The 27683-nt window shown below is 37.8% G+C and overlaps 1 protein-coding gene across 5 annotated transcripts in view; it reads left to right on the forward strand.

Annotated features, from left to right (window-relative positions):
* The first annotated feature begins 1939 nt into the window (after positions 1-1939).
* ZZZ3 (zinc finger ZZ-type containing 3) overlaps positions 1940-27683 on the forward strand; it is a 123827-nt gene continuing 98083 nt past the window's right edge. For 4 of the 5 annotated variants that reach the window (XM_070786290.1, XM_070786288.1, XM_070786292.1 and 1 more), the window contains exon 1: positions 1940-2106. The gene's annotated coding sequence lies outside the window, so the exon portion shown is untranslated. Of the gene's footprint in view, positions 2107-2350; positions 2779-27683 lie in introns of those variants that run through there. The other variant, XM_070786289.1, reaches the window with a different exon arrangement.

Consider the following 27683-nt stretch of genomic DNA (forward strand, 5'->3'; position numbering starts at 1 on the left):
ATGGTCTTTTGTCTCTGCTTTGTAGTCATGCTGTAACTCAAATGCCAACCCTTATAAAAACTCTTTCCCAAGTCCTCCTCTGTTCCCACAGTACTTTATATCTCTATATAGAACTTTGCAGCTCAAACCTGGATAAGTTACTTAACCTAAGCCTATTTTCTAAAAAAAAAAAAAAAAAGTGAATAGTGTCACATGTTGGGTTTTCCAGAAAGCAAACTCTTATATGATTAGTGTGCATATCTTTAGGAATGTTCTTAGGATCACCACTTGTAAGAAAGAGAAGAACTGGCAGAGGGAGAAGCTAAGCTGCCATGGAGTCTTAACAGGATGTAGGTTGTTCTGGAGATGGGAAGATCCACCGGAACTGTTGCAAGTTGAGGTAAGAGGGCTGGGCCTTCCAACAATTTGGAGAGAAATAGTAATGGTCCTGTGTTGATCAGTCATTGGATTTGCCTCTTTGGGAAGTGCTGTGACACTAGGTCCTAGAAAAGGGCCTGTAACTAGATTCAATAAAGGCTTGTTGATGTGTCAATATAGAAATATACTTGCCACTCTTTGTCTCCAACCAGCTGTTATTTTGAGTTGAACTCTCAACTAAAACAAATATAAAAACGCATTTCAATCTTTTAATAACTTTTATTAGCAAAATAAGAGGAGGCACATATCCACTTGACTGAAAAAAGTGTCAAAAGACAAGGTAAATGAAAGCAATGAAGTATTCAGTACCCCATGATTGCAGAAGCTCCAGTTAAACCATTTTCTACCACTGCATTTGATATTTTTGGAATATAATCTTCAAATTACACAGCGGAAAGGAAATTTAGCTCATAAATGGTGAACTTGTCAATGAAACTATCAACTCAAGGTAAGTACTTATCTCCATCAATGGGAATTGGGCCTTTTCCTGCATGCTGACTGTAGTTTCTTGAAAAGATTTAGAAAGTGAAAGTGTTAGTCACTCAGTCTGGTTGGACTCTTTGGAACCCCATGGTGTATATAGCCCACCAGGCTCCAGAGTCCACGAAAATCTCCAGGCAAGAATCCTGGAGTGGGTAGCCAACCCCTTCTCCCGGTGAGGTTCCCTACCCAGGGATCAAACCAGGGTCTCCTGCATTGCAAGCAGATTCTTTACCATCTGAGACACCAGAGAAGCCCTTGATATGATTTAATAGAGTATCAAATACTGCTTGGTACCAAACACAGGTTCTGTGGCTATAGCAAAAACAAAACTTACAGAGTCTCTGCCTTTAAGGATCTCACAATCTTGGTGGCTAAGAACAGACAAATAAGGTCTGGAAGTGCTAACTGCCATGAAGAAATGTAAGCAGGTAAGAGTAGCGTTCCAAAATGCTCCTTTGGACAGAATGAGCGGTGGTCTGCGAAGCCTCAGATGTCAACTTCTGAGAAGGTACGTGAAATACGCCTCGCTAAAAGAAATCTGGGAGAAGTGTTCCAGCCAGAGGGAACAGCATAAGCCAAGTCCTGAGCCTGCTTGTTGTAGCAACAGAGGGAAAGCCAGAGGTGAGCGAGGGGGCTATGCGGTCGGATATCAGGTAGGGTGGAGTATATACAACGTAGAAAAATATGTGTATACATTGTAAGACCACAATGCTAAGGAGGGAGGGTGTACAAATCTCTCGAGGCCAGAAATGGTAGGATGAAGCGGACTTCCAACCGCGGCGCTACATAGGGACACCTTTCCTCCTTGGGTAGGACCAAGTTAGACAACAGCAGGGATTGGTCCGGGGGCCGCCCTTAGAAGACGAACCCTCGCCCTGGGGCGGGGGCGGATGTCGCCCCCGGCCCGCCCAGCCAGCCCGCGCTGCACCGGCTGCGGTTACCAGCAGGCGGTGTACTGAGCGCGCCTGCAGCCGCCGCCGCCCGCCCGTCCCAGCGAGGACGAGAAAGGAGGGGACCGGAAGGAGCCGCTGGTGCTGCGGGAAGTGGCAGGAACGGGAGGCGGGGACCCACCTGGAAGCGCCCCGGCGCCGCTGTTGAGCTTCCTGCAGCGGCGGCCACCAGAGCCAGTGCCGTGGCGGGGGCGGAGAGCGGCCACGGCGACGGCGCCTCCCTGAGTGGCCTGCGGCGCCCAGCCCCGCACGAAAGGTGAGCAGGCGCTCGGGGCACGTGGTGGGGGCCAGATGCGGGGGAGGGAGAATGGAGGCGGAGAGTACTTGGGGATGATCGGCTCTGGGACCCGGATTTGGAACGGAGTGCTGGGAGGGGGTGGGCTGGAGGCTGCCGCGGCGACCGCAGCGGCGGCGGAGCCCCCACGTGGGGCGGGGGTGCGCGCGCACGTGTGCGCGGGCAAAAGGGGGGCGGGGGAGGGCTCTCCGGAGGCCAACGGGCGCGCGCTTGCTTAGTACCGGTCCACGTGACCGGCACGCCAAGAATCCGCTTCCACGTGACAGTCTCGGAGGCTGGCTGAGGCTGGAAGTTGCTGTGTCTCTGTAGTGTAACCGTGATCGTTGCGGGTCTTAGGATTGTTTGCAGGTTTTCTTCTCCACTGGGGGTACGAAGAGAAATATAAGGCGGAAAAGACTTCCTGCCCTTTCTCTGTTTTACACGTTCTCCTGTTTGTAAATGAAGCCCTTTTTAAGTACCGAAATACGGATTTCTCGGTACCGCCATATTGGTTGTAGAGGAAACTCGCGAGATGCTAGGGGGTTTGTATCGCGAGATCTCTTGATTCTCGCGGGACCTTGTTGGCAGAGCAGTTGTCCTGGATGGCGGAGCCCCGGGTTCCGGGGGCCTGGGACTCGCAACTCTTTGTACAAGGCAAGTTGCTAGGGAGGGGCCTAGGGCAAGTGCCTCTTGGTGCCGGGAGACGTGCTGTGTCAGCTTTCTCTAGTCCTGAAGGGAATATACATTGACCCAGTTGAGGCAACACTATCCTCCTCCCCACCCCCCTGCGGGCGCTCCGCCACCTGCAGAAGCGACTGTACCCCTCAGCTCGGGCTCCTTCCCCGCTTAGTGAGAGTTCCTGTTCCTCCGCGGTCTCACTGGAAGTCCGGAGCCGTGCTCGTAGAGACGTGACGATTCCATTGGATACCGTTCCTCTTACTTTCAGACGTTCTTGTCAGTTTTTACCCTTGTTGCCATTTTCTAAAGAATTCCAGACTTGTTAACCATTCTGTCGCTTATTTCTTCCGCAGTATCTTTCTCCACTTGTCCTCCTCGGACGCTTAAAATAGAGCGCGTTCCGTTTCTTCTCTCTGGGCATCATTTGCTCCCGTTTATTTGCTCATTGATAACTTTCTCATCACTCTAACTTACTTTGTATTTACGATAACTTTTGGCAGCATTTGGAGAGATCCTTTGTATATCAGAACAATATCCGATGACAGAATAAAACCATTCTTTTAATTTTTTGTACGTGCCTATTAACTCATAATTAAAGATCAGTTTTTATTTTCCCCCAGCAAGATTTTGATCACTGTTTTTATGAAGTTCCGTCTTTGTTGTTCAGGGATGATTGTTTTAGGTTACATATTTCAGGTAATAGTGGAACGTTTTCAGTCAAATTTAAAAGCAAACTTCTTTTTAACTTTGAATTCAATTTTTCCTTGAGTTTGAGGTAAGATTAGCTTTTCTCCAACGTTTTATCAAAGTGAATTTATAGCATAATTTTTTTTAGTATGGATTTATTTAGTATTCATAGTGATAAATTAGCAATCTAATCAGGTAATCATAAGTTTTTTTAAAACTATAAACGTGTTATTTTTCTCTGCATTTAGTACGGAGTAGAATAAAGGGTAAAATACTTCCTGGTACACATTCTTCCAAGTTATCTTCCTCAGTCCTAAAATCTCTGTAATCACTCTCAGCAGTAGCTATGTATTATTCCAGATATTTTCCTTTTTTTTAACGGAGAGGAAGAAATGGAGGGGTGTTGTTTTAAGATAAACTATCACAACATTAGTAATAAGTAAAAAATTTCTTTTTATTTAGTGTTACATCTTTTGACTCATACATACATGCTTCAAAAAATAAATTTTTTTGTTTGTACAGGTTTTTTTTGTATTACAGTTTTGTGAAAATATCTTGAGTGATAGCATTATTTTTACCATAGAAATTTAGTATACTGGTAGCTCTGTACAAAAAGTCCACATGAAATAATATTTAAAGAAATGTTTGTCACTTGAGTTTTACACACACACCGCACACACATGTATGTGTGTGTGTGTGTGTGTATATATATATATATATATATATATATATATAGGCTTCCCTAGTGGCTCACTGGTAAAGAATCCACCTCCCCTTGCCTGCCAGTGCAAGAGCCACAGGTTCAATCCCTGGATTGGGAACATCCCCTGGAAAAGGAAATGGCAATCCACTTCAGTATTCTTGCCTGGGAAATCCCGGGTTGCAAAAAAATCAGACATGACTTAGGACTAAACAACAACATACATACATACATACATACATACGTACAGATGTGTGTGTCATGCTGCAGGGCATGTGGGATCTTAGTTCCCCACCAGAGATCAAATTGCTGCCGCCTGCATTGAAAGTGTGCAGATATAATCACTGGACTGCTAGGAAAGTCCAGATTTTTATATATATATTTTATATTTTAATAGTTGTGCTATTTATTTACATTTATATTTGTATGTTTATATTTTTCGATACTTCTGTGCTATAAATGGTTACTCAAGTGTGTGTATTGGAGTTTTCCAATTTAAAAAGTTACCAGCTTAATAGTTCTGACTATGTACTTTAGTGAGTTCAACTGAAGAGTGTAAGATATATCAGTAGTTCATAAAACAAATGTACATATACTCAAAAGTTGCTAGGCAGCATTTTCTGATAGTTTTTTGTATTTTTCCCTCCAGACTACTAGCAGACCTGTCACACAAAAAAAGTGACCACTCTTTTTGTTCGGTGTGGTTTTCTCTTGTAATAGTTCAAGCAGGAATGTTGGGAATAAAAGTGAGTGTTGAGAGCTGTGATGTGGGAAAGAGGAAAAGGAGATGTGGGGGTGTGTATAGGTTGATACTAAAATGGAATTGGAGAAGTTGCAGAGAAAAGGAAGGATGGTAGAGGGTTATCAGCCATGTTCCCAAAATAGGCAGCTTGTGATGGTGGGAGTGGAGCTTGAGTTGAGGAGAATTTGGAGTCAGTGTGTGAGGCAGTTTTTTCCCCCCCGCTTGATTTTTTCAAACAGGTTTCAGCCCACCCCCCAAATTGTTTGATATCATTTGTCCCCCCCCCACCCCCCTGTCCCCCGGAAAAAATCATCAACTGAAGTTGATGTTTAATTGGAGCTCTCTGAATTCTTAACTTAGGTAAAGCCTGTCTTTCATTAAGTAACTTTTGTTGAGTACATTTTATTTTGTTAGAGGTTGGACGTTGTGAAGATGACTGTGGATTCAAAGATGACAATTTTATAGTGACCTTTGCAAAGGTGTTTACACAATTTTGCTTGGGAATTGGGCCTTTGGTGTAGCCAATCCTTGCAATAGTATTTGTTGCTTATTCTTAACGACTTTGTTTTATAAACTGTTTGGTAGCAGATCTTAGAAATTATTAGATTTCTACAGACACTAAAATACCCAAGTACTGGGTAGAAATATACTGAGAAAATTCAAGCAGAAATATATCTTAATATGATTTGAGTTTTGCTTGAGTAAAACTTAGATAACCAAGAAATTTTATTTTCTTTTTTCTCATTTATTATTGTCATAGAAGTCATCTATGAGAGCTAATGAACTTCAGTGATCAGAGGATATTAACAAAAGTGATAATGTCCTCACTTGGAATTTTTTTGTTTAGATATGACACAATGCTAATTTCCATAGACCTGTAACTTTGTAAACTATATAGTGTATTACCTATGTTACATATTAATTATATGAAGAATATACATTTAATTTCCTGTCTTTTTCTGAACCAGTGTCCAAGACAGTTTATAGGAAATTATTTGATCAGAAATATGAAGAAAGTATGTTGTAGGACTTTTTAAAAAAATCTGCTATTTCATATGAAAATTCAGTGTCAATTTAAGTACAAGTCTTTTGATTTTTTTTGTTTTGGTTTTTATTTTTTTTTTTTGGTTTTTTTTTTTGGCTGTGCTCTTCCCTTGGCAGTGAAAGAATGAAGTCCTAACCACTGGACCTCAAAGGAATTCCAGTCTTCTGATTTTTAAAGAATATGTGATATATATTGTAGTGCAAATTTCTGTAGTTAATACTCTGATAACCACTGTTCAGTTCAGTTCAGTTGCTCAGTCATGTCTGACTCTTTGTGACCCCATGAATTGCAGCACGCCAGGCCTCCCTGTCCATCACCAACTTCCGGAGTTTACCCAAACTCATGTCCATCAAGTCGGTGATGCTATCCAGCCATCTCATCCTCTGTCCCCTTCTTCTCCTGCCCCCAATCTCTCCCAGCATCAGGGTCTTTTCCAATGAGTCAACTCTTCACATGAAGTGCCGAAGTATTGGAGTTTCAGCTTCATCATACAATAAAAAACACAGTATGAATAAATATTTCCCAGGATGTTAAGTCTTGACTTCTAAAAACCAAACGTTATGGACTCTGCTATTTCGTTTGAACTTGTTTTTCTCACTTTTTCGCTTCTTTTTCTTTTCATCTGTTATTTCTCACGTAGGTAATTTTTCTCTAGTCAGAGACAAGTAAGCTGACTAACTTTCCCAGAGGATACTATCAAACTATTCAATTTTTATTATTTTGGAACTCCAGAGTATGTATGTTACAGTCAGTAATTAAACATTTTTTGAGTGATAGTGATTTCTTCCATTTGAAACAGCAGAGCTCTGAGGCTTCAGAATAACTGTAAACAAGTATAATAAGCCTGTGAGTTTTATTCAGGAACTACTTACTGGAATAAATAACAGTTTGCAACCCCAACACAGTTGGTTATCTGATTTTTTTTAGCCCACAGATTGCAAGATTGGCCATTGGAGTTAGGCACACTGACAACTGAAATGTCATCTTATTTCAAGGCTATTGAAGAAGCTGTATTAAGTATGTGGAACTTTAAAAGGTAGTGTCATTACATGGAGACATACAGTCCTATAATCATTAACTTCCGAGGGAATCACACTGTTGTAGGGCAGGATAGCACATGGTCTGTCATAGTAATGATGTTAATCGGAAATAAATTTTATTCTATGTACTGTGTTTTAGGAATTGAATTAAGAAATTGATATCTTTTAAGATTTTTATGAGTAGTTCAGTTGCTGAGTAGTGTCCAACACTTTTCGACCCCATGAAGCACTCCAGGCTTCCCTGTCCTTCACTATCTCCCTGAGTTTGCTCAAACTCCTGTCCATTGAGTCATTGGTGCCATTCCAACCATCTCATCCTCTGTCACTCACATCTCCTCTTGCCCTCAGTCTTTCCCAGCATTAGGGTCTTTTCCAGTGAGTCGGCTCTTCATATCAAGTGGCCAAGGTAATGTTGCTTCAGCTTCAGCATCAGTTCTGGAAGTGAATATTCAGGGTTGATTTCCTTTAGGATCGACTGGTTTGACTTCCTTGCTGTCCAAGGGACTCTATAAAGAGTCATCTTCAGCACCACAGTTCAAAAGCATCAAATTTAAGAGTAAATGCTTTCAAAGCTTTGTTAGTAAAAGTGTTTCAGTTTTCTAGCAAATTCACTTAACAGTGATAGTAAGAAGATGGTGCTGCTGTGTATGGACTGTTTTATTTTATTGCTTTTATCTTATTTAATATTTCAAGGGGCTACTTCCCAAGTAACTCTTGGCATTTAATATTTGATAATAGTAGTAATTAACCAATTGGCTGAAGACTAGCACATTTGTTGATGAAGGAATTTTCAGAGCAGATAATTAGAATTTGTAATTGACCTTTCTCTATGAATCAGGTGTATAGTTTTGAATCCTGATGGTAGGTAACACTGAGTCTCCATCCTTAGCACAGCTGAAGGTCGTGGGTTGAGAAGTGTTTATTTCTGTTGATTTTTCTCTCTGGCTTTGCTTGCCTTTTCAGCCTCTTTTTAGGCTTCCCTGGTAGCTCAGTTGGTAAAGAATCTGCCTGTAGTGCAAGAGACCCGGGTTCGATCCCTGGGTTGGGGAAGATCCCCTGGAGAAGGAAGTGGCAAACCACTCCAGTATTCTTGCCTAGAAAATCCCATGGACAGAGGATCCTGACAGGCTACAGTCCATGGGATTGCAAGAGTCGGACACGACTTAAAAGTGACTCAGTCTCTCTTAATATATTAATTTAAACATTATTCTCCCTTTGTTGATAATGATGGTTTGTAGCACTTGATTTAGGAGAAGGCAATGGCAACCCACTCCAGTACTCTTGCCTGGAAAATCCCATGGACGGAGGAGCCTGGTATGCTGCAGTCCATGGGGTTGCGAAGAGTCGGACATGACTGAGCGACTTCATTTTCATTTTTCACTTTCATGCATTGGGGAAGGAGATGGCAACCCACTCCAGGGTTCTTGCCTGGAGAATCCCAGGGATGGCGGAGCCTCGTGGGCTGCCGTCTATGGGGTCGCACAGAGTCAGACATACTGAAGTGACTTAGCAGCAGCAGCAGCACTTGATTTAGGTATTAACTGTATTTGTGTATGTTTTAATGATTTAGTGGCTGGTTTGGGATTTTGAATATTGGGAATTAATATAACCATATTAAATTATTTATGTATTTGTTTCATTATATAAAAATACATCTTTTATATATTTACAGATAAAAATAAATTCATGTCCTGCTTTTAACCTAATTATAGATAACATTTTCCCATTCTCACAATGTCTTATAATCATTATTATAAATGGTTGTATGATGTTCCATGTGTAGATGTATTATTCTCCTTTTCTAATTTTTTTGCGTATATAAAAAGGAATGTGAAGAACATTTATACATAAGGTATTTCATGCATATAGTATCAGTATTATCTCCTAGTACATTACAGATTTAATTTTTAGGTAAATTTTAAAGGCTCTTGAAATACAGTGTCGGGATATTTGGTAAAAGGATCAATTTATATTCATGTTATCATGGCTGTTGCTGTATACCTCAACATTAAATATTATTTAAAAATGTGATGGGGGTAAGTCATATTATACCACTTTTTCCTTAAATTACTACTGAGGTGAAACATGCTTAACAGATACATTTCTTTTGTGAGTTTTTCAGATAAACAAAATTTTAAAATTAATGTAACCAAATCATTAACCTAATTTTGTTTTACTTCTAATCTTATGAAAGTCTTCCTTCTCTGAAAATGTAATAAATAAATGATACTAATTTTAATACTATTTATTTTAGTTTTAGTAACTTTGATTTAAGAAAATTCACTTTCTCAACTGGCGTTGGTGTGAAGAGAGAATGTAAATGATTTTCTGGAAATCGGTAATTGTTTAGTCTATTTACTAAATAGTTTTTCTTTGTTTTGCTATGTTTCATTTTTGCTTATTAGTATTGCTTTTTAAATGATTCTTACAACGTGTTTAATATCTTTTGCCCTGGCCTCTTTATTGTATTTGTTTTCTTAGTTTTTCAAAGCACTTTATAATTTGAGTATAATAAAAGCTCATTTTGTACAAAACAATGTTTTATAATTCTTTTTCTTGTCAACCAAAATTAGAAATATTCTTTTTCTATATACCAGAATTTAGTAGGATTAAATGAAGCAATTTCTTCTTTCTTTGAAGAGATAAAATATGAAATTGCTTTGCTTCCTGGTGGCTCAGATGGTGAAGAATCTGCCTGCAGTGCAGGAGATCTGGGTTCAATCCTGGATTGGGACAGTCCCCTAGAGGAGGGCATGGGAACTCACTCCAGTATTCTTGAGGGGAGAATCACCATGGACAGACAGAGGAGGTTGGCAGGCTACAGTCCATCCAGTTGCAAAAAGTTGGGCACAGACTGAGTGACTAAGCACTACTAGCACTAAGGGTACAAGCAGCTGCAAAGAGAAAAACTACTCTGATAGATTTTGTGGAATTAGAGAAGTAAACTTCTCCAATCAACAATTAGGATGTGTACTTAAGGTATTTCCCTTATTAAATAGTAATACACAGCTTGATATCTTAGCCTTCTAGAATATTTAATTAAAAAAGTGCTCATCAGCCATTATGAGTTCCTTTCTTTTTCAGCTGTTAAGAATGGCATGACAATATGCATTTACTGAAGTTAAATAATCTAAGAAATTTCATGTGAGCATTAGGGCATCCATGCCAAGGAGAACTTTTAAAATATATTTGAAATTCTTATTGTTTACAAAGATGTTTATTTTTTCCTTTATGGAATAATTAAGATAAACAAATACTTTTCTTTAAAAAAGTGAGATTGTTATGCTTATTTATATTTTAAAGCTGTAATGTTCCAAAACTATTGTATTATTAAATATTGACTAGTATTTTCTTTTGCCTTTAGATTAAAGTGGTTACATAAATGCTAGGAAGAAAAACCAGGTTAACATTGTGAGTGTGAAAACATAAATATTTGAAAACAGTATATTCTTTGCTTGGGGGTTACATAAGGAGAATTGCAGGTGAGGAACCGAATGTGATGAAATTTCCTTATAGTTTGGATTGGGATGAGATTTATAGGGATTGGAACATAATTTTATACCTTTTTATTTCTACCAGAATTCTGCTACCCTGCCTAATGGATGAGTTGGGCTTTCAAAGTGGCGCTGAAGTGGTCCAGGAATAGCAGTTGTTAAAAATTGTATTCTGGCACTCACTCACCTCTTTACTAGCAACTTTTTTTTTTTTTTAATTGGACAGAAGTTTAAGGAAAGTAGATCCTGCAGTTCATATACACTTTTCCATTAGAAGCAGATATATGTGTTTCATAGAGTGAAATTTAGCTTGGCTGTTTTATGAAGGGAGGAACCAAGATTTTTTCCTCCTGAAAAAGGGGTGTGTGTGTGTGTGTGTGTGTGTATCTTTGTGGGATATATCCACTGATAGCCCCTTAGGGGCTCTGTAATACTTCTCTGCATTAAATCTCTACTCCCCACTCTAAACCTATAATTCTTAATCTGAATGGTCTCTACTAAACTTTAATTTTTAATGTTTTTGTAGTAATATGTTTCATTTCCTGAGGGAGAAATTTCTTTTTTTCCCTCTCTGCTTTTAAATGTAAATATGATTATCATATTAATACACATACAAAGTTCTTGTAAGTGTACAGTTTAATGAATTTTCACAGTGTGAACATAGAACTGTGTAATCATTACTGAGAAACGGAGCATTATCAAAACCCCAGAAACTGTCTTGTGCTGTATTCTGGTTATTAATTCCCCAGGCTGGTAGGAAATCACTATTTTGATACCTGCTAACACAGAATAATTTTGTCTGGTTTTGAACTTTAACTCTCTTTGTAACCGTTTTTATCCTGTTTTGATATGAGTAATCTGAGAAATCCTAGAACTTGATCTAGGTTATATTACCTGGACATCATAACAGTTTTACTTAGACATTTTTCTCATGGCGTTCATAGTTTTCAGAAACTCTAGAAGGGGACATCAAAGAAATGCTTTCTTTGCTTTCTGATTGTATGTTAGACCCTGTTTGTGTTTAAATATTATTTGAGCAAGCAGGATACTTTTAATTTCTGTCATTGATGGCCTTCAAGGATACCTCAGCTGTTTTTTCTTCCCCCTCCTACTTAGAAGTTTTGTTTTGAAAACTTTGGTATAGCATTCCTGACCAGCTAATAGCTTTTTGGACTTTTATCCTATGACTTGGCAGCTTTCTTTTCATTCTTCAAATTCCTTTCAAGCAATGATTCTCATTCTGATTTTTATGACAGCTACCCTGTGGTATCTTCTTATTTCAAAGAATGTGAGTTCCCACCCTTTCCTTTCCCTCCCCTGTCATAAAAAGTCTCAATTTAAGTTTGTCGTTTTACTTTTAAAATATTTATTTCGTATTTATGAACGGTATAACATTGTGGTGTGCAGATTATAAATTGAGTTATAGGCTACTGAAAAAACTGAGTCAGTTATACCTTGTTAACATCCCCTTTCAGGCTGGCTTCAAGTGTAAGTGCAACTTTCTTAAATGGAATTCTCCTTTTGTACTTTATTTTCTACCCTTCCATTTCACTTTATTAATTTCAAAAGAAGGCATAGAAAGATATATTACTGTGGTCCTGCACATGTTTTTCTTTCATGTAATTCCCATGGTTAGCGTGAAAGATACAGTTAATTTCCTTTGTAAATGAATTTTGCTTATTGTCATTCATTAATTGTTAGGACCAGAATATCATAAATGGCCTGTAGCTGTGGAAATTAGATGTTTTTTTCAAGAATAATTTTAAGAGTAACATTGTATACCCTAGTACTCTTTCATTTGCTGAGCTTTTGTTAAAATTAAATGTTATGCAAAAACTTAATTTCTAAAAAAATTTCTTTTTGGCCTGGAGATTTAAATTTAAAATTTTGACTTTGGGCATCATTTTATAGGATAATATCTCATGAAGAGTGAAGGAGAAAGTAAATGACTTTTGTAAAGATTATAGAGTTACCACTAAATTTGAATAAATCTTATTTCTAGTTTGGTCTAAGGCACGTTTATGGGTAGGTACTTTTCTTTCTATAGTTAGCAAAATTTCATGAAGGAAATTTTGATTTGTTTGTAACTACTATAAAGGAGTGGCTCTCAAACTTTAGCATACATCATAATCACCTGGAAGTTTTGTTTTTCTTCTTTAAAAGCAGTACATGGCTGGGTTCAACCCTGAGAGTGTCAGATTTAATAGATTAGGATATCACACTTTGAGAACCAATACTAGGGCATAGTAAGGGCACCTGCATTTAATTTTTTATATAAAATTAAAATTTTTAGACAAATTCTGTTTAATAAAACATTTATTAAATAAACATACTCTGATTGGAACAAAAAAGAGAGTACTTGTGAAAGTATTTTGGCCGAACTATTACTATTGTTGTTACTGTTTAGTTGCTAAGTTGTGATCAGCTCTTGGGACCCATGGCTTGTAGCCTGCCAGGCTGCTCTGTCCATGGGATTTCCCAGGCAAGAATACCGGAATAGGTTGCATTCTCTTCTCTAGGCAATCTTTCCGACCCAGTAATCGAACCTTGTGTCTCCTGCTTGGCAGGCAGAGTCTTCACTGCTGAGCCACCAGGGAAGCTTTAACTATTATAATAGTAATACTAACTTAAAATTATTGAACATTTGCCATGTGCTAGATACATGTAAGGAGAAGGCAGTGGCACCCCACTCCAGTACTCTTGCCTGGAAAATCGCATGGATGAATGGGGTCGCTAAGAGTCGGACATGACTGAGCGACTTCACTTTGACTTTTCACTTTCGTATACTGGAGAAGGAAATGGCAGTGCACTCCATTGTTCTTGCCTGGAGAATTCCAGGGCCAGGGTATCCTGGTGGGCTGCCGTCTATGGGGTCACACACAGTCGGACACGACTGAAGTGACTTAGCAGCAACAGCAGCAGATACGTGTAAATATTGTATTCATTATCATTTATGCCTCACAACAACCTTGTAATGATGTTTACTGTTATCCTCATTCTGCAACTGAGCGAACTGAAGCAGAGGGATTAAGCATATTGCTCAGTGTCACATAGGCATTGTTCTAGCTCCACTGTATATATTCTAATGAATTTTTTTGTATTACATTTTACAGTGACATTTGAATTTTCTTCTAGGTCTTATATTCAAGGACTGTTTTTGCTAAAACTGTGTTTTATACACAAAAGCAGAATTGGATGTAGCTGTGATTTGAATACTTTGACTTTTAAAAATAGAAATCACTTAAATTTATTCATCACGGTGTTATTTATCCAAACTCTTTGTTTCCCTATACATTTTGTTTTGTGTGCAGTTTTAGTAAGGCAGCTCTTACGTGGTTAGTGTTTCATTTAAAATTATGCACAGTGGTAAGTTCATATACTTAAGAATTGTATTGGTTTATTAAAGAGGATCACAAGTGTAGTTCAGTACTTAGAGTCCCCAAGGTGCTTGAAACTATACTTGGGGTTCATTTCAAGTAAGCATGCATATTTGCAGAATAATAAATCTAAATGATGATGTTAATTTCAAGGTACTAATATAAGAAAGGAACATTTTGGTTACTTTTTTATAACAGCTTATTTTAGGAGGATTTCTGAATTATATTCTTTTTAAGAGTATAGTTCAGTGATTTTTAGTAAATTTACACTGTTGTGCAACTATTTCCACAGTCCAGTTTTAGAACTTTTACATCAATCCAAAAAAATTTCTTTTTCCTTTTTTGTCAGTATCACTTTCAGCTTATTACTGATTTTTAAAACATCAGCGGGTGCGTTTTAGAAGTCCTTTAATGTGGCACTATACTACAGCTTAGTATTAGAAACCTATTTATAAACCTTAATACCTAAATTTTTTTTTAAACTTCCTTTTACAAAATAGAAAAAAAATTAGCCTACTAGCACTTAGTTTCTGTTTACTCTGATCAGTTTACCTGATTGTCGGTATTTAAAGTGATGTGAATGGTAGTGTTTAGGCCTGGGAAGCATTCTTTCATTCACTTAATTGGCTATTCACAATCTAATGTATGAAGAGGGAAAGAGGAGAAGAGAAAGAGAAGATAATTAAGAGAAACTATAGTTCTATAATGATATTGACAAATTTGTACCAAGTTCTGTATGGTGTTTGCTTGGTTTCTGGAAAACTACGGTGAGTGTTTCTGTTGTCTTGATCTGCATTACTCACAAGAATGACAGGTTTTTTTTTTTTTTTTTAAAAGCCCTTTTCTCTACGTATTTTAAGAATTTTTGAGGATGAATGAGTAGCACATTACACTGAATAAGGTAGTTCAGCTACCTGACTTTTTATGTCTCTCTAACCCTGGGTTTTTATGATTACATATAAGATTCTTTTACCACAAAAATGCCTGAAAATTGTGTTTGGCATAACGTGATGGGATTCTTTTAATTAAGTGGACTAATTAAGCAATGCATTAATAATAAAGATTATCAGAACTTTTGATAGATTATTCGCTGGCAGTTTAGTCTCCTGAAGGTTGTAGAGTATTGCTGGTATGAAATTGATTCTGACCAACAAGGAAAAATAGTGAGGTACATATGGAATTAACTGTTACTGAACATTTGTTTTGGGCAAGTGATTACAGTCTCTTTGTGTTGTACCAAAAAGAACATGGAATTGGAATCAGGTGGACCTAGATTTTAAATCCTGGCTCTAGCACTTAGGAACTCTGTGACTTCATGCAAGTAGCTTGTATCTAAGCTCTTGTTTTCCTCAGTATAAATGATGTAGTACTTTAGATTTGCATATAAAGTATATAAGGCACTTGATATAAGATAAAGTGAAAGTATTAGTCACTCAGTCGTGTCTTAACTCTTGCCACCCCATGGACTGTAGCCTGCCAGGCTCTTCTGTCCATGGAATTTTCCAGGTCAGAATTCTGGAGTGGATTGCCATTCCCTTCTTCAGGAGATCTTTCGGACCCAGGGATTGAATCCAGGTCTCCTGCATTGCAGGGAGATTCTTTACCATCTGAGCCACTAAACAACTTGATATAAGATAGGTGTTCAGTAAATGCTATTTGTTGTTTATTGATGTCAAAGTAGAGGCTTAGAGAAGTTTGTTACATGGCTAGTAAGTGACAAATACCTGTCTGATTTCAGAGCCCATGCTTTTCCAAAATACACTATTCTTTGTCTCTTAGATAGAAATGGAAATCAAAGGAATCAAATACTAGTGTCTGTGTTACTTTGGATTTTAAATTATTAGTTAGGAATTCATAGAAAAGCAAGTTTCAAAAAGTTCAGAAAAAAGAGTGACCACTATAGATAGAAGGCACTTACAAATGAAACTATTTTAAAAAATGAGACATGTTATTAAAGTTACACAAAATTTCCAGAGGTGAGAAAAGTGTATGAGTCATTCAGAGAAAATATTGTGACTTCCACTTTAAGTAATTTCTAATGAATTTCAAAAGAAAACATATCAAGAATTCCCATAATACTAATAGTATATAACTGATGGTTAATACAAAAATGTGTCAGGAAGAATGTGGGGAGACTTGAGATCTGAATGAGTTGAAGTTAACAAAAAATGTATAAGACAGCAAGAAGGACTTTAGCTAAATTTAGAGCAAGATCAGTAGGGAAGAAAGAGGTCCCACTGATTAAGGAGATAATATAAATAATGACAATTACTCAAATCCTATTTTACTTCTCTTATATCTAGGAGAATGACTTTCATACTGGAAAGGAGACAACCTTGTTTAAAGAGGAAGCTATTCCATGATTATTATGGGTTGAATAGATTTCAATTCAGTTCAGTTCAGTCACTCAGTCGTGTCCGACACTTTGTGACCCCGTGGACTGCAGCACCCAGGCCTCCCTGCCCATCACCAGTTCGTGGAGTTTACTCAGACTCATGTCCATTGAGTTGGTGATGCCATCCAACCATCTCATCCTCTGTCGTCTCCTTCTCCCGCCTTCAGTCTTTCCCAGCATCAGGGTCTTTTCAAATGAGTCAGTTCTTCGCATCAGGTGGCCAAAGTATTGGAGCTTCAGCTTCAGCATCAGTCCTTCCAGTGAATATTCAGGACTGATTTCCTTTAGGATGGACTGGTTAGACCTTGCAGTCCAAGGAACTCTCAAGAGTCTTCTCCAACACCACAGTTCAAAAGCATCAATTCTTCGGCGCTCAGCTTTCTTTATAATCCAACTCTCACATCCATACATGACTACTGGAAAAACCATAGCCTTGACTAGACGGACCTTTGTTGGCAAAGTAATGTCTCTGCTTTTTAATATGCTCTCTAGGTTGGTCATAACTTTCCTTCCAAGGAGTAAGCGTCTTTTAATTTCATGGCTGCAGTCACCATCTGCAGTGATTTTGGCGTCCCAAAAAATAAAGTCTGCCACTTTCCCCATTTGCTGTGAAGTGATGGGTCCATATGCCATGACCTTAGTTTTCTGAATGCTGAGTTTTAAGCTCACTTTTTCACTTTTCCTCTTTCATTTTCATCAAGAGGCTCTTCAGTTCTTCTTTGCTTTCTGCTATAAGTGTGGTGTCATATACATATCTCATGTTATTGATATTTCTCCCAGCAGTCTTGATTCCAGCTTGTGCTTCATCCAGTCCAGCATTTCTCATGATGTACTCTGCATATAAGTTAAATAAGCAGGGTGACAGTATATAGCCTTGACGTACTCCTTCCCTGATTTGGAACTAGTCTCTTGTTCCATGTTGGGTTCTAACTGTTGCTTCTTGACCTGCATACAGATTTCTCAGGAGGCAGGTCGGGTGTCTGGTATTCCTATCTCTTTAACAGATTAAGTCTCCCTTAAAACACCTTTTCAAGGTAAAATGACTTTTGTACTTTCTTTTTGGTTGCACTGCAGAGCTTGTGGGATCTTGAAACAACAAGATCACTATTCCCTTAAGTGACTTGTGGGATCTTGAAACAACAAGTCACTATTCCTTTAAGTGACTTTGTAAACTTGAAAGTAAAATGGAAAACTACTAAAATTAAGTAGTTCCCTGAATAGGGATCGAACCCAGGTCTGAGGCAGTGAAAGTATGGAGGCAGTTCCAATACTTTTTTTTCTTTTCCTGTAATACACTTACATATTTACATGCCTTTGGTTCACATGTCACATGGTCTAGAGATGTTTTCCCTGATGAAGGAGTTTCCAAGGGGCATCATTTACATAGACTTTGCTGTGAGTGATGCTTACAGATATGGCCCTCTTTACACCAAATAAAATAACACTTCCTTCTTTGACGTTTCCTGGTTTATTTTTCTTCACAGTAATTACCATACTTGATGTTTATTGTTTGCCTGTTTTTATTAAAATGTAAGATCCATGAAGGTTGAAATTATGTTTTGTTCATTGATTTAATTCTCAGCTTGAAACTGTGCCTAGCTTGTGGCTGGTCAGTGATAATTTGTTGAATGAATATATTGTAAAGTATGTGGGGGAACAGTGTTGAGCACTGGGAAAATGCTCTTTGAATGTTAGCTGTTAATAATGATACTGCTGCTTAACTTAATTACATTCTTTGTATTTACACATATACTGGATTTCATTTTATTTTTTAGCACATTACATACCTTACAGAATAAATGTAAAATTTCAACAAGCAGGTTTTTCTTGGATACTTAAAACTCTGTTAATATTAATAAATGAAACTTGGTAAATATAGTGAGTCATAATTTCTCTTAAACATTCCAGTATTGTTTGTTAACCAAACCAAATACTTTTATACTGTTAAAAGACATAAGGCTGAAGTCAGTTACCTTTGTAAATTTTAAAGACTGTCAGATTCTAAAATGTTAAAGTTCTCTTAAGCATTATACAAACTTCAAGAAAAAAAATCATTTTAAGCTTAACATGGAAATACTGATATCATGGGTTGATATACTTAATTTTGCATGCATGCTCAGTTGCTAAGTTGTGTCTAACTCTTCGCACCCCCACGGACTGTAGCCTGCCAGACTCCTCTGTCCATGGCATTTCCCAGGCAGTAGTACTGGAGTGGGTTGCTGTTTCCTTCTCCAGGGGATCTTCCTGACCCAGGGATCAAACTGGATCCTCCTGCATTGGCTGGCAGAGTTTTTACCACTGAGTCACCAGGGAAGTCCATGTTTAATTTTAGTAGTATTCAATTTTAGATCACTTTAAAGTTTAGAGAGTCACTCCAGGGCCTAGTTTTGTTGTTTCAAGCAAGTTAAATTTCTGTGATACAGTTGATGAGCACAGACCAGTTACCATCTCTTGACTGGCTGGTTTTCAGCCTAACTTTAGTTGGCTTTGAAAGCTGAATTTGTCCAGGTGGTTTTTCTCATTCCACATATGGACTCATTGAACCTTTAACAAAAGTTGTCCCTGTAATAGTGGATCTCCAAGAGGATGCCTTTTGGTTTCTTCTGAATTCAATTTAAGGCTTTTTGTAGCTACTTTTTAACTCCATTGTCTGATCAAGTTCTTTCTGTAAACCCCACCCAGATTGTTTTACCATTCATTGGATTCCAAGAATTCATTTTTCTACCTGTCTGGCTAAATGCCACAGGTTTTAGATCATTTAAATGATAAAAAGGAACTGAGAGAAATGTTGAGAGTGTTTGTTAATTTGTGGTGAATCAGAGTATGCCTGAAGGTTAGAAACTGACATGAAATCTTAAAAAGAAAACAGCAATTTTGGAAATACTTTTTTAATTCTTGGAGGTGAGGTAGAGAAATGGGCTAGTTCATCAGCATTAAGAACATTGCACTAATAGGTAAATAAGCTTTCTTAAACACTTTAAAAAAGGGATTTATGTCAAACTTAGAGATGTATCTAAAAAGGTTTTTTTTTTGTCCTTGTCTATTTTAATATTTTTATTAATACTTTGTATAAATACACAGTTGTACTTATTTTCTGAATAACTCAGCTGCAAGGATAGATGACTAAAAGCAGCTTTCAAAATTTTGCGTAAAATCGCAGACAGGAACCTGTAGTTTGAGTTGCTTAAAAGTGAAGAAGTTTTGGAAGAGTATGGAATTCAATTGAAAAAGCTCTGTGAATGAGTAGAATTTTATTTAATTCACCAATTTTAAGGCACTGTACTGGAGAATAAAACATGAATTGCACTGTTCCCTCAAACAGACTGTAATCAAAGAATATAGACATATCAAACTGTACATTGTAAATTCTATAATAGAAGATTTAAGCGTTATGGGAACAGAAGAAAGAGTGGTTAATTCTGGTAGATCATTGAATTAGGCTTGGAGGAAGAAGAGTTTTCTAGAAATTGAAGATGAGAAAACATCATTGTGGTGTTTTATATTTGTTCTTTTAATTAGGGGACTGGAAGATCAGTCAGGGTTCTATTTATTAAGACATATATTTTGTGAAATATATGTCTTAATAAATATGTCTTATATACATGAAATATATGTCTTAATAAATATATGTCTTATATAAATATATGCCATGAAATTAAAAGACGCTTACTCCTTGGAAGGAAAGTTGTGTCCAACCTAGATAGCATATTCAAAAGCAGAGACATTACTTTGCCGACAAAGGTCCGGCTAGTCAAGGCTATGGTTTTTCCTGTGGTCATGTATGGATGTGAGAGTTGGACGGTGAAGAAGGCTGAGTGCCGAAGAATTGATGCTTTTGAACTGTGGTGTTGGAGAAGACTCTTGAGAGTCCCTTGGACTGCAAGGAGATCCAACCAGTCCATTCTGAAGGAGATCAGCCCTGGGATTTCTTTGGAAGGAATGATGCTAAAGCTGAAACTCCAGTACTTTGGCCACCTCATGCAAAGAGTTGACTCATTGGAAAAGACTCTGATGCTGGGAGGGATTGGGGGCAAGAGGAAAAGGGGACGACAGAGGATGAGATGGCTGGATGGCATCACTGACTCGACGGACGTGAGTCTGAGTGAACTCCGGGAGTTGGTGATGGACAGGGAGGCCTGGCGTGCTGCGATTCATGGGGTCGCAAAGAGTCAGACATGACTGAGTGAACTGAACTGATATTTTGTGAACAGATTAAATAATACTTTGGGATGGGAGACTGATTAAACTATTACAGTTGTTTAAATGGAAGTGGTCATGGCCTGACTTGGAGCAATAACAGTAGGACAGAAAGAGAAGAAAGTTTTTTTCAAGACATTTCAGAAGCAGAATAAGTAGGGTTTATTGATTGTATACTGGTGGGAAAGGGAAAGTATTAAGATGTTAAGTTAGTTTGGGTGATATATGTCCTGTAGATGGTTGACATAGGGAGGAGATATGTTTTTTGGTGGTAGGAAGAAAATGACTAGGGATTTCTACTTATTGATTACAAACTACTTTTGGGACATCTAGATTGGGAACTCACAATATGCCAATCTGAAGATTTGGGTGGTGGTTGGGGCTAGAAATACAGTAGATCAAAATCATCTGAAAGAGTCTGATTTTACCTGTAGAGGATTAGAAAGGGACACATACATTTTGTAGGGAGCAGAGAGGAGTGATGACGCGTAAGAAAGTGGAGGGGAAAGTCTTGGAAAATGTGTCTCAGAGGTACGAGGAAAACTAGAAGGAAGGAGGAGGAGAAATGGAAGGAGGAAGAGAAATGATGACTTGATTTAAAAGCTTCAAGGAGATTTAAATGGTGTGGCCACTGAGAATAGAATTTTTTTTTGCAATTGGGTGAAGAACTAGCCTGATTTGATAGAGAATTTTAGTAGTTTGGTCTTGCATAATCTGAGAGATCCAACAGTGTGAGTTGTTTAAAAAAGAGAAAAACAAATGAGGTACCAAGCTGCATTAATAGGATTCTCTCCATAATAAGGGATATAAAATGTATTCTGTGTTGGTTAGAATGTATTTGCACTTTTGGCCTTGTTTCTAGAAGCTGCATTTTAAGTGAAAAATTGAATGTGTTTAGAGGAGGGTAACCAGATGATGATAAGTATCTGAGGACCTTTGAAGAAATTCATAGTGCTTAATGTGGAAAAGGGGTGACTTGGAAGGAAGGAGTGTAGAATGGGAGGGGACAGCTATTTTCAGGTAATGGAAGCCTGTAATGAATAGTTTCATAGAGTGAAACTAGACCCAGGTATACTACCAGACTTTTCCCCTTAATGGGATATTAACTTATATAATTACATTTACAGTAATCAAAATCAGGAAATTTCACATTAATTTATAGTCGATAATCAGATTTTGTTGATTATCCTAATAACTACTTTCGTAGTTTTAAAATCAAGGATCATGCATTATATGGACTTCCCTGGAGGCTCACACGGTAAAGCGTCTGTCTACAATGTGGGAGACCTGGGTTCAATCCCTGGGTCGGGAAGATTCCCTGGAGAAGGAAACGGCAACCCACTCCAGTACTCTTGCCTAGAAAATCCCATGGACAGAGGAGCTTGGTACAGGCTACTGTCCATGGGGTCGCAAAGAGTCAGGCACGACTGAGCAACTTCACTCCACTTCATGCATTATATTTAATTACTCTTTCTCTAGACTCCTTTAATCTGAAGACGGTTCCTTGAATTTCTTGACCTTGATACTTGGGAAGAGTGGGCCAGGTATTTTGTTGAATGTACCTCAATATGTGTTTCTGATGTTTCACTTTGTTTAGGTTCAGGGTGTATACACTGATAACCTTCAGTTCCAGTCTTTGCAATGTGTATTCCAGTTTTCTACCATGACGTATTTGTAACTTTTCTCTAATAAAAGTAATTTAAAGTTAAAAGATTTTTTTTTTTTTTTGTGGCGTCATGTTTAAAAATACCCTGTTAACAATTTGAACTGCTCAAAAATGGAGAAAGGGACTTCCTTGGTGGTCCAGTGGTTAAGACTCCACACTCCCAGTGAAGGGGCATGAGTGCTCTCCCTTAGTTCCTCTTCAGGATCCCACCACATGCTGCATGGCACAGCTAAAAAAAAAAAAATTTGGAGAAGGGGATATCTTACGAGTTTAAAAAGTTTAAAAAGTCCCCTGACGTGGATAAAGGAAACTTGACAACATTCCACAATGATCTCATTGTATTCATATGATAATTATTAAGACTGGTAAGCTTTCCCCTTTTGTACAAGAGAAAAGTAGCCAGTCTCTCCTCAGAGCATTGTAGTTTTGTTACCAAGTATTTAACTATAAAGTCCATATTCATTTTCCTCTTAAGTGTTAGAAAAGCTGTTAGAGTGTGTCTTCAGGGCTAAATAACATCTGAGGATATTTTCAGTCCTTAGGTTGGAACTGTGATTTTTTGTGTGTGTGTGCCATTGTTAATTGCATACTTTTCTGGGTGATTTTTATGAAAGAGATATAGAGAAAAATTGTTTTTTCTGAAGTTAAAACAATGCTCAATTATTGATGACAAATGGGTAGCAAAATGAGCTTAGAGTATGTAAGCAATTTGACTTATTGAATCTTCCCAGAAAAATGTTTTATAAATAAAAAACAAGTTTTGTTTTCATTGTGTGTTTACAAATATGATTCCTATTAGAACAACTATTGTTAAGCATAAATTGGAAGAAATGGAGATTAGCCCAGAATGATTGAAAACATGGATTTGATCACAGTAGATGGGCTATAAAATGATGGTATAGAAGTAATTATGGCCTAACCACTTATGAGACATACCCTTCACATGCTAGAAAATGAAATGTGCCTCCTCTTTATTATTGGTCCTTATTGATATACCTCTACTATAAATTTATTTTTCTAGCTTCTTATTAACAATACTGTTAATTTCAGATGTAGTATAAGGTTTTGCAAAACCTTTTTGTTGAAGTATAACATATATATGAAAAACACATCCTCATTGAATGTAAAGCACAGTGAACTTCCAGAAATTGAACCAGCAACTAGATCAAGAAAGAGAACATTAGCAGTACCTCCTTTCAGTCACTTTCTACTTCCCCACCCCAAGGGTAACCTTTTTCTTGACATCACCTAATAGTATAATTGCCCAGTGGCTCATTGGTAAAGAATCTGTCTGCAATGCAGAAGATGTAGAACATGAGTTTGATCCCTGGATAAGATTCCCTGGAGGAGGAAATGGCAACCCACTTCAGTATTCTTGCCTGGAAAATTCCATGGATGGAGGAGCCTGGCAGGTTACAGTCCATGGGGTCGCAAACGAGTCGGACATGACTGGGTGACTGCACAGCCACAAATAGTATACATTAGTTCCTCTGATTTGAACTTTATGTAAGTGATGCCACGTACCGTTAATTTTTGAAATAGTTTGAACCTGAATATTTTTACTCTTTTTGTTATGAAATTAAAGAATCATGAAAGTTTTATTTTTTAACTTCTGGGAAAAGATTCTCTTTTGTGTTTGTGTAATTAGTTGGCGTCTGCGCTGACTTTTCCATCAATTTATGGAAATCTTCATAGCTCTGTGTGGTGAAGATTATGCTAACATTTCTGGAAAAATGAACAAAAATTACGTTAATTTATTTCTCCTGGATAAAAATTTAACTTAATGAAAAATTAAAAAATCATTGAAAATGATTTAGTTACATTGTTGTTGTTAAGTTGCTCAGTTGTGCCCTACTTTGTGACCGCATGGACTGCAGCACACTAAGCTTCCCTGTCCTTCACCATCGCCCAGAGTTTGCTCAAACTCATGTCCATTGAGTCAGTGATACCATCCAACCATCTTATTGTCTGTCGTCCCCTTCTCCTCCTGCCTTCAATCTTTCCCAGCATCAGGGTCTTTTCCAGTGAGTTGGCTCTTCTTATCAGGTGGCCAAAGTATTGGAGCTTCAGCATCAGTTCTTCCAATGAATATTCAGGGTTGATTTCCTTTTGGATTGACTGGTTTAATATCCTTGCAGTCCAAGGGCCTCTCAAGAGTCTTCTCCAAAAAAAAAAAAAGAGTCTTGTCTTCTCCAGCACCACAGTGCAAAGGCATCAGTTCTTTGGCACTCAGCCTTTTTTATTGTCCTGCTCTCATATCTGTACATGACTACTGGAAAAAGCACAGCTTTAGGCAAAGTAATGCCTCTGCTTTTTAATATGCTGTCTACGTTTGTCACAGCTTTTCTTCCAAGGAGCAAACGTCTTTTAATTTCATGGCTGCAGTCACCATCTGCAGTGATCTTGGAGCCCAAGAAAATAAAGTCTGTCACTGTTTCCATTGTTTCCCCATCTATTTTCCATGAAGTGATGGGACCGGATGCCATGATCTTAGTGTTGGGAAATGTTGAGTTTTGAGCCAACTTTTTCACTCTCCTCTTTCACTTTCATCAAGAGGCTCTTTAGTTCCTCTTCACTTTCTGCCATGAGGGTGGTGTCATCTGCATATCTGAGGTTATTGAGATTTCTCTGGGCAACCTTGATTCCAGCTTGTGCTTCATCCAGCTCGGCATTTCACATGATGTACTCTGCATATAGGTTAAGTGAGCAGGCTGACAATATACAGCCTTGACATACTCCTTTCCCAATTTGGAACCAGTCTGTTGTTCCTTGTTTGGTTCTAATTGTTGATTCTTTACCTGCCTACAGATTTCTCAGGAGGCAGGTAAGGTGGTCTGGTATGCTCATCTAAGAATTTTCCAGTTTGTTGTGATCCACTCAGTCAAAGGCTTTGGCATAGTCAATTAAGTTATAATAGATATAAAGTATGAAAGCTTTATGTTAAAATCAACTTGAAAAAAGTTTATATCCTAGGACCCAGTAAGTCTGTCTTAAAGAAGTAAAGGGGGGTGCAGAAATACGTTGTATGAGGGCATTCACCAAAGTGGTATTTATAATCCGTAATAAAATAGAAGTGGTCTTAATGGCCTTACAGAATGGATATGGTTTAATTCGGGATTACTTATAAGGTTTTTGTATATTCATTAGCTTTCTAGTTAAGAAACAGGGGAGACTAATGGTAGCAATATAAATGTGGTTGATTGTCATTATCTGTAGGTTCTGAATTATGAATTCACTTATTTGCTAAAATTTATTTGTAACACCAAAAGTAGTACTCCTGGAGCTTTAATGGTCGTTGGCAGACATGTGCAGAGTGGTGAAAATTTTGAATTGCCCAAGGCACATGTTCGTAACTGAGGTTGAACAGATCATTACCTGCCTCCTTTCAGCTCTCATGCTGTAAACTGTCCTTTTCATGGTCTATTTAGTACCACATCTTTCACAGTTTTGTCTTTTTTGGAGATGAGATTTTGCTCATTTTGGGGATGAGATTTTGTTCATTTATTTAAAATGACCTCCACGTGTCATGCTGAAGTGTTCCTAAGTGAAATCTGTTTGTGATGTATCTTACAGAGAAAATAGTAAATATGTGTTAGACAAGTTTCATTTTAGTACTAGTTACAGTGCTGTTGGCTGTCAGTTCAATGTTCATGAATCAACAGTATAAATTAAGTAAGATGTATTTTAACAGAAACACACCTAAAACGAAGTTATGTTTTGATCACATGATGAAAAGGTGACCAGAGGCATCCAGGAACTTAATTGTACATTTCCTTTAGGCTAATTTGGTGTTCCATATTGTTTAACTGTTCCATGTTCAATGTTTTGTGGCAACTTTATGAAACATAACTACTGTGAATAAAGAGAATCAACTTTTATGGTAGTTTTAGATTTTTGAAATATTAAAACTGGCTTAAGAGCTCTTTAACCTTCTGTAGATTCTTAGATATGGTGGAGTATCCACTTAGAGGTAGATTAGAATACTGATCAATTTTTTTTTGTTCTCTCTGAGATAATAACAGTAAAATGGAAGAACTTAGAGGAATTGCCATAGATCTGATATGCTTTCAAATTTTTTAATTTTGATATTGAGCTCTTGATGATGATATCAAAAAATATTTCTGGGAGGACTTTGTCCTGAGAGAAGAATGGTAAAATGTCCTGATTCAGTATGAATCTTTACCTTGCTTTGTCTCCTCTTATTTTATTTGCCTTTAAGACTTTTCCTGATCTTAATTGTTGATTGACCAAAACCACTGAGAATTCTTAAGACAAGTGGAACTTGGATTTTAAAGTGGGTTAAATAATCATTTGTTACCTTTGACTGGTTTTTAGAGGCTGACATTAAATAACATCCTTAAAGATAAAAATCACTGAATAAAGTTAATGGAAATTTAGCATCTTCTCTAAATTTAACTAATTGACAAATTTATAACCATCCTAAATACAGCATTGCAGAATTTGAATTTAAACTCATTATAAATACAACACTTTTAAAAACTGAAGTGTAGTTGTTGTGTATAAGATATGGGATTCCCAGTCCATGGGATTGCAGAGACTTGGATGTGACTGAGTACACACACACATGTAAGACATATTTTTAATATTTTAAAGCAAGCTCTTACATTCATAATTATTTGTTACCAGTTTAAAATGCTATGTACAGCTGGACAGTTGTGAAAGATAGTTTTAGTGAAGAATATTGCTGAAAGGAAGACTTTGTAGAAATTGAAGATAAAAGAGGGATCTTTACATCAGACATTTCACATAGGCCTTGCTGAATTATTAATACTTAAGTTGCAAAAACTAAGATTTTTTAAAGATGAAAATTGTACAGAGCTGAGATTGTTTGTTAATGTAGTAAGTACATAGTAGCGTAACATGCTCAATTAATGTAAACTGTTGTGCAGAGCTGAGATTGTATGTTAGTGATCAGATCAGATCAGATCAGTCGCTCAGTCGTGTCCGACTCTTTGCGACCCCATGAATCGCAGCACGCCAGGCCTCCCTGTCCATCACCAACTCCCGGAGTTCACTCAGACTCAGGTCCATCGAATCAGTGATGCCATCCAGCCATCTCATCCTCTGTCGTCCCCTTCTCCTCCTGCCTCCAATCCCTCCCAGCATCAGAGTCTTTTCCAATGAGTCAACTCTTTGCATGAGGTGGCCAAAGTACTGGAGTTTCAGCTTTAGCATCATTCCTTCCAAAGAAATCCCAGGGCTGATCTCCTTCAGAATGGACTGGTTGGATCTCCTTGCAGTCCAAGGGACTCTCAAGAGTCTTCTCCAACACCACAGTTCAAAAGCATCAATTCTTCGGCGCTCAGCCTTCTTCACAGTCCAACTCTCACATCCATACATGACCACTGGAAAAACCATAGCCTTGACTAGACGAACCTTTGTTGGCAAAGTAATGTCTCTGCTTTTGAATATGCTGTCTAGGTTGGTCGTAACTTTCCTTCCAAGGAGTAAGCGTCTTTTAATTTCATGGCTGCAGTCACCATCTGCAGTGATTTTGGAGCCCAGAAAAATAAAGTC

This window comes from Bos indicus, chromosome 3 (assembly GCF_029378745.1).
Source record: "Bos indicus isolate NIAB-ARS_2022 breed Sahiwal x Tharparkar chromosome 3, NIAB-ARS_B.indTharparkar_mat_pri_1.0, whole genome shotgun sequence".
Taxonomy (NCBI): domain Eukaryota; kingdom Metazoa; phylum Chordata; class Mammalia; order Artiodactyla; family Bovidae; genus Bos; species Bos indicus.